This window comes from Limulus polyphemus, unplaced genomic scaffold (genome assembly GCF_000517525.1).
Source record: "Limulus polyphemus unplaced genomic scaffold, Limulus_polyphemus-2.1.2 Scaffold950, whole genome shotgun sequence".
Taxonomy (NCBI): domain Eukaryota; kingdom Metazoa; phylum Arthropoda; class Merostomata; order Xiphosura; family Limulidae; genus Limulus; species Limulus polyphemus.
In genome coordinates, this window is record NW_013666560.1 from 116,443 (window position 1) to 124,999 (window position 8,557).

The following is an 8,557-nucleotide window of genomic DNA, read 5'->3' on the forward strand; positions in this document are numbered from 1 at the left end:
AACCCGGTTTCTAGCGTTGTAAGTCCGCAGACATAGCGCTGTGCCACTGGGGGGCGTTAGTATAGGAAAACATCTTAATTTCAAATTGTAGTTGACTTTTTTTAAACATAAATTTCCACCACAGAAGCCTGTTTTAGCAGATGTAATATAGCATAAATGTAGTACTTCAAACTGGAATCCACCAAAAAGGTAGTACAGCACACTGAAACTACCAGAAATGTAGTACGCCACACTGAAACTACCAAAAATGCAGTACAGCATATTTGAATCAGAAATACCTTCTTCTCACGTCAATTTTCTTCTCTATCATCATGAAATATCTTTAAAGTGATTACACTAATCAAGATAAACAAAACAGTTCAAATCTTCAAGGTGTCAAAGTCATGCTGGAAAGTTTAAAGTATATATATATTATACAAAACATTTTTGGTCAGAAAAAATATAATAGTAATAATTCAAATTTCTTTTTAAAAACACAACAAAGAAACGCTTTTCGAGATAATAGTTTAAAAAAGATGTGTTATTACAAATTATCACACTAAGGTACTACTACGTTTTTTTATGATGAAGCACTTTGCGGAGCACTTCATATAAATCTCTACATACATTTATTTATTTATTCAAACCGAAGTAATGAAAGCTATTGAAGCTATATATGACGTGTTGAGCACTTTTTAAATTTTCACTTCGTTGTTTGTTTGTCTGTACACATTACTAAATAAAATTTGCAGACGTATCTCTTAGGCTTAGCAACTGAGGATGTGTCTTTTTTTCCGAAATTTTGCAAAACACGTTTTCCGGTTCGATATTTCAGGCCTAGCGTTTTCGTTCTTATAAAGTCTGCTGATTTACCTACCCTGCTCATAAAAAAGTAAGAAATGACTTTTTCTCTCGTTTGTCTATATAGGTGTTTTGTGTCTGTTTTCTATGAGTGTGTATATATATACGGCGTTCAAATGTTTTATTTACGTAAGTATTGAAACTTATCTGTGCTCTAGACGATTTAATTGTAATATTACATACACACACGCGCGCGCGTAATTTGTAAACAAATTCGAATACACCATAACTTTCACTGAAGTGTTTACAAGTTACGTGCGTGTGTGTGAAATCTCACAACTAAATCGTACAAAGCACAGATAGGTCTCACTGAGTGAGTTTCTGCCTGAAGCAACTTTAAGCGAGTTTTTGATGTGTTTGTTTTCTGTGGTGTAAAATGATATTACGAATCCCGAGCATTCAGCCATCAAAACGTAAGGAGAACTCGCGTGTTAAGTACAAGATAAAATCTTGCCTTCCAGTCTTGCGGAAACCTCTATCCAACTCGAAAGTTGCCATGACGCTTTCTACCTCTCTATGTAATACATACTGATGAAAACAGATGGGTGACAGCTAAACCTTATTATCTCTCAAACAGCATAACTTGTATATAACCAAAAAGAATTATATAAAACAAACATAAACATCATGAAGTTAAGTATTGTTAACCTAACAGAGATCCAGTTATGCAAAATCACTAAGTTTACGTTGATTGGATGAGCTGGAATCAAGCTAGGTTTAGGTCTGTAGAATATAGACATTTAGATGATCGTCAAATAAACCTTTGATTTTGCTATCGCTATATAGCACATGTATGGTTGAAAACGCGAACATATTATCTGAATATTTGGCTCATCACGTGAGCATTTGTATATTTTGTGTCTCACCTCCACACTTGTGCTAAAAGTTACTTTCAATAATTCAATGTAAACTTGCAAAAAATGTTTTACTTAATGTTTCAAAAACATCTTAGATGCATTGCATAGAACAGATACTTGTGCAGCTGAAAGTTCACATAATTTAAAAATATAAGAATATTTTCTGTCATAACTATGTTGACAGCATATTCTGCTCTTTAATCTAACAGTTTGGGTACCCCACTGATGATTCATACACTCCCCCTTCACGGTGGCTTTGGTCGTAATTCTGAGGACTTATAACGTAAGAATCGGATTTCGATACCCACAGTGAGCGGAGCAGAGATTAGCCCATTGTGTTGCGTTATGATTAACAACAAGCAAAGAAAACAAAAAGTGATGATTCAGTGTGTTCTAATCATTACACATTCTAGTTAGTTTTAAAACAAAATTGGATTTTTTAATGAATTCATAAGTTGCTTTCTAGTTTTGTTTTGTACAGTTATCTTGCTTTGAATTTATTGACTTACAACTTAGAAATATATTAATATGGACATTTTTCTTATTTAAAATATTTGTGAGTAATTTGAATACTTTTAATAGTTTATTTAGTTTATTTATCTAAAACTGTTTGAAATTATACATGTTAGGTTTGTTTGTTTCTGAACTTTCAAACAAAGCTACACAAAAAACTTTCTGCGCATAGCCGTCCCTAATTTTAGTTCTCCAGTGGCACAGCGACATGTCTGCGGTCTTACAATGCTAGAGATCGGGTTTCGATACCCGTGATGGGTAGAGCACAGATAGTCTATTGTGTAGCTTTGTACTTAACTACAAACAAACAAACCCTAATTTTAAATTTATAAACTAAAGATAGGGCAGCTAGTCAACAGCATTCACCGACAACTTTTCGGCTACTCTTATACCAAGTAGTTGGGTTTGGCCAACACTCTTACAACACATCAACGGCCCCCTACTGTGGAACGCATTTTTGTGGTAACAGACCAAGAACCATGAACTCTCGACTTTACCAAAGTAAAGAATATGATCCCCATAAGCTCCGTCTATGGCCCTAAAATCCAGTGATTAGTAAGGTAATGAAAATGGGAAGAGTAAGTTGTGCTTTCAATAGTCCCGATACTACCCTACCTCAAGAAGTCAATACGAATTTTTGCTTTATGTATTATCGATATAGGATGCATAGCAGGAGAGATAACTTAGCGTAAATTTGAGTTACGCACAGGGGTGGAAGGGTGCGGGAGGAGCTTTTCCTATCTCGCTTGTGAGGGTCAAGGGAGGCCTCTTCCGGGAAAGTTTCGAAACTTAAACCTGAAATGATGCATTCTGATAACCTTTTTGTTTTTTTGTATATAATCTGTAAATAATTAATTATACAGTGTTGTAAACATTTACGTTTCGATAACTACCATTTTTCTGAAAAATTTCTTTGAGAGAGAGAGAGAAAACAATCGGATTAGGATTTTATATCAAATAAAATTCGTATTCTTAATTTTTAACTTTACACACGGACACAAGTGCATATCCTAACTACGATCTTGGTGCATATTATAGGTGCTGTATCGATTTCCGCCAAAAATCAGTCATTTAAACACAAACAAACTCGACTTTAAGACCGAGCACGTGCCACCATGATATTTACACAGTATATGTAATGGGACAAGAGATATATCATATATGAAAACAAATGTGAAACGTTGCATGTGCTCATAGCGTGTAAGGACAATGACGACTGAAGCTCTAGTGACAATATAATAAGGACACTGTGGATTCCAACATTTCACAACTCTACATGCTATTTCGCAACTCATCCATGTTTATGCTAGCTCTGTTTGTGCTTTCTGTGAGTTATGGGGATAAATTGTGATGTTATGTATGTGTTTCTTCCTCAGTTTCTCCTTTTATAACATCTTAATAAGGTAAACAAAGGTGTTTTTGTATTTGGTACACACCAGGCTATCATGTGCATTCCAGGGATTGACATTCATAGTAGGACGAAAAAGAGCACTTATAGGAATCGATCCTTTTATTAAAGGAATCCATTGCGATTCCCCACGTTTTACAGTGATCTACAAATTAAATATATAAGCGAAAGGGATCAAAAAGATTTAATACTTAGCTATGACTTTTTGCCTGATTAATTCTGCTTAGTTTTCTTTTAACTTTTTTTAGGAAGAAACAGAGAAACATCGTTTCAAAAAAAAATATAGGTTATAATAAAGAAAAGCACCGAGATACTACTATTGTTTATCTCTTTGTGCTGATATATCGAAGAAGATAGTTGGACTAGACACACTTCTGTTTGCCCCCCAGTAGCACAGCGTTATGTCTGCAGACATACAACGCTAGAAACCGGGTTTCGATAGCCGTGGTGGGCAGAGCACAGATAGCCCATTGTGTAGCTTTGTGCATAACTTCAAACAAACCAAACCACTTCTGTTTCTGCACCACTATGTAATACTTTAGTAATTAACTTAAATGAGTTTTTTCTATGGTTGACTTTATTCCTAATGACCAATCACCCTTGTACGATCAATTGTGCTTTGCTTAATTTAATTAGTAAATCTTTGTTTTTACGTGAAATGATTACAGCCACAGTTGAAATTCGAGTTACGGTGCTTTCCATTAGCGAAAAACTAATCGACAAATGTTTTTTCTGGATAATTCGCCATCTCTTATGGTTGTTAGAAGATATTGGGCAATTCCTCAAAATTAGTCTAAAATCGAAACAATGAGACAACACTCAAATGGCCCCGGTAAACGTGAATAATAAGAAATATTAAATAATAATAACATTGAAATTGAAATAAATCACAAATTTCTCAGAATGTCTTCACTTCGCCTCCACAGTAAATCAAGACTAAGTTACAGACGTGTCAAAATGCCTTCACTTCTCCAAAAATGGGTTGAGGCTAAAAGTGGATTTCCAAGATGCATTTTGTTCACTACAGAAAATCAAGACTAAAACTCATTCATCTTAACAATGCAAGGTGTTTTAAAAATAAAATTCATGACATTATTTCATTTAAATACTTAATCTGATTCGAAATATACTTTTATCAAAAGTTGCTTAGAAAATTTTCTTCTCGCAAGTTTACTGACCTAAGAGAAACCACTAGTGCGAAGAATAAGAAAACTTATGTTAATTTGTATTTCGGTGAGTTGATTTTTAGGCTGCTCAAATTTATTGTCACGGGAAGATTTTTCTCCCAGTTTAAAAGTATTTAAATATTAGATCAAAAGAGACATTTTTTTCAGATTTATACACATCCATTCAGCGAAGTAGTGAGCTATCTGTTATATGTTTCATAAATTTAGTGAAGACTCATGAACAGGGGGCGAAGTAGTGGTAAAAAACGCCCATAAAAACCGCAAAACGCAAAACTGAAAATTTGTATGTATCTCACCATGGACCCAAAAAATCTTCATGCCAAATTTGGTGAAGGTCCATCAACATTGGGCGAAATAGTGGTAAAAAACACCCATAAAAACCGCAAAACACAAAATGCAAAACTGAAAATCTGTATGTACCCCCGTATGGATCTAGTAAACCTCCATACCAATTTTGGTGAAGATCCATCCACGCCCTACGAAGTAGTTACATGGGCATACAACAAGCAGTACTATTATATTTATATATATATGTTAAAGAAATTTAAGTAACTATGTCAAGTAATCTGATCATAGAGTTTAGAATTTGTTGTTTTTAATATATTATCTCTAGAATTTTTCTGGTATTCACTCTCATTGCTTTATTGTACTTTATTTGTAATTGATCGTAAGTTACATTTATAACTGTTGGCTACAAGCCAGTAATGTTTCATCGCTACACACTTGATTCTTTTAATTGATTTGCACTTTTAATATCTTCCCATGTTTTCTATTTAACCCTAACTGTTCAGATTTCGAACATGAGCGTCGCCAGTTGCATGAAGTGGTGTTTCCAGAACTCCAAAGACATTGTTCAACTTTGGGTATTGATGTGGAGCTGATAGACATTCAGCATGGCACTGACGTCGACTCCGTTTTAGAGCCTACAGTGTATTCTCAGCAAATGCGGGAAATTAAGGCTTGTTACCGGGATTCGTTAGGATGTTTTTTTCTGGTAGGTGGATAGTGCCGGTGATCTTTTTTACCTGACAAACAAGCTTGGTTGCTATTACTTACCACGGGTACATTTTATATTACAGGCACTTAAAACAACGGCACGTGCTTATGTAAGATAAGCGTTGATTAAGAAAAATGGAGAAAAGTTCTGAATGCAACAAATCTGAATAATTTGCTAAGCTACTCATTAATTAGCATAATATGCTCGTGTATTTTATAGAAAAATATATGTATCAGCGAAGCTAAAAACTAAAAACAGAAATCACCAACACATAAAAGTGAATTATGTTTTAGAATTTCATGAAAAATTAAAATAAGATACTCTCAAAAGGTTCAACTATATCCTTGCCATTGTGTAGCTTTGTGCTTACCTTCAAACAAACAAAATCATATTCTCTTTATCTATTGTCGCCTGGTAGATCAGTGGTTCGAGTCCGCTAAAAAAACAGTAATAAGTTCATCCGTTTAAAAAAAACAATTTCCTTGAAACAATTCTATGAAAAAATGTTTGAATTTCCAAGACATTTTACAATTTTTAAGAAGAGTGCCGTATGACCAAACGACGGAAAACTTTTATTAATTCCAACTAGGTATTATCGAAGAACATTCATTGAATCTTTTTAGGTTTTCAAAATTGACGATATTATTATTTTATTATGAATTTGAATTCAGTCAATTGATAGTTGCTTAGATTTTGAGATTTAAATAACACAATAAACGTGAATAGCAAAAGTAAATTAATTAATTACCCCACTATTTTCTAATCAGAAATTTTGTAGAACCAGCCATGAATTAAAACATTAAACTTTGTTTTCTGATTTATTTGTTTTGCAGGAACCAATTTTATTGGTCAGTAAACCTGACTAACTTTCAACTTTTTACCTTCCGTATGACATTCTTGGAGCTTATATTCACGTACTAAAAGTCTATGCCGAGCGTGAATATCATACACTATTCTTTGCATATTTCGTCTTCTGTAACGATGAAAACATTATCTAGCTTTGACTTTTTTAGGGCTTAAAACATCATAAATAAACGCAAATTAGTGTCAGTGTTTTTAAAAAGTTTTTTTTTATAATCAAAGCATTGAACTCTATGTGTTGAGGTCAGTCAACCTCAATACAACTATATCTGAATGTCCAGAATACAATAACATTTTGAAAATTCGATAAAACATGGGAAGATTATCAGATTCTAATAGCACAAGATCACTTCAGTGTCGAGAAACAAATATCATTGATTATTGCTAGTCACGTAATATGTGATTTTTTGCTTGTAATGCTGTTTAGAAGTTTCTAGCCCGTCTTATATTTAGACAAATAAAAGTGGAAAACATTTTATCTCTGCTTTTTTTAGAATTATCAAAATGGGCGACATATTTTGAACGAGTTGCTGGTTTTATACCTGAAAGTGTAAGACAAAGCATATTTTCCAAAGAAACGGAGATTAAGTGTTATTAGTTTTTGCTTATTTTATTCCATTTTTTATTTTTAACAGACCAGAACCAAATGTTAAAAATATAAGAAAAAAGTATACTTATTGTTTATTACTTATACTTAGTTGAATACTTTTAACTCTAATAAGCCAAATATAGAACACTATTGTTTGAGTATTTTTAAAACTTTATAATAAGCCAAATGCAGAAAATACAGATCAGTTGAGTATTTTAGCGCTGTAAAATAAACTAAATGTAGAAAAATACAAAATGGTTGAATACTTCTAGCACTGTATAATAACCTAATGAAGAACGTTTTACTGTTCATCATTACTTCCCATAATATAAAATATACAAAGACAATAATACTTTATTTGTTAAATTAATTCTTATTATGTAAAAATATTGGTTCTAATCAAAAAATATAGTTCTAGCTCTAAAGGAAATATTTTACTTATTTGATAGTTGTTATCGTCTTCCTTTTCAGTGCCTCGTGGGAAATAAGTATAGACCATATCCTCTACCGCTGAGCATTGAATCCTCCGAGTTCAATCACATTTATAATGCTTCATTTGATGCAGGCCTAGACGTAGCCCTTTTGGACCAATGGTACAAGTGTAACTCTAACTTGGTTCCACCAGCATACATCCTTCAACCTCCTAAAAGCAAATATGAACACGTTGAACTCCGGTAAGAGAAAAAATTGCAATCTCAGTTGTCATATAATAGTCTTGGAATCGTTGGGTGTTTGGTAATTTGGAAAAATAAAGGAATATTTTGTTTATTCAGTCACTGCCTGATGTCCTCGTTCTAAAACAGGAAGTGTTTATTGACATCTCTTTAATCAGCTGTGACAGTGTATGACCCTCTTTATCATTTTCTAGCAATTAGTTACAAAGGTGTCAGTTTTTGAAAAATAACGACAAGTAGTTGACAATAATAAATAACATATTTGGTCGCCAAGAAATTAATGTCGCTTTCTTTAGATGAAAAAACCTGAAGAACTTATATATATCAAAACAAAACATTTATTAAATGAAATAGTCTCCATTCTTATCGATGATGCGGTTCTATCTTACAATCAGGTTGTAATGCTCTGATTAAAAAAATCACTTGGTTTTGAAGCAAAAAACATGTCGATGTCCTCTTTAACACCTTCCATATTTGCATAAGTTTTCCTGTTAATATGGTGTTGCAGCGAACGAAAAAGTAATCTGATTGTGCCATACTTGGAGAATATGGTGGGTGGGGGAGAACTTCCCAACCCAACTCCATAATTTTGTGTTGCGTCAAACGTTCCACATGTGGACTTGCATTGTCG

At 33.4% G+C, this 8,557-nt stretch overlaps 1 pseudogene; it reads left to right on the plus strand.

Annotated features, from left to right (window-relative positions):
- Window positions 1–8,557, plus strand: part of LOC106461391 — a 150,999-nt pseudogene that overhangs the window by 73,003 nt on the left and 69,439 nt on the right.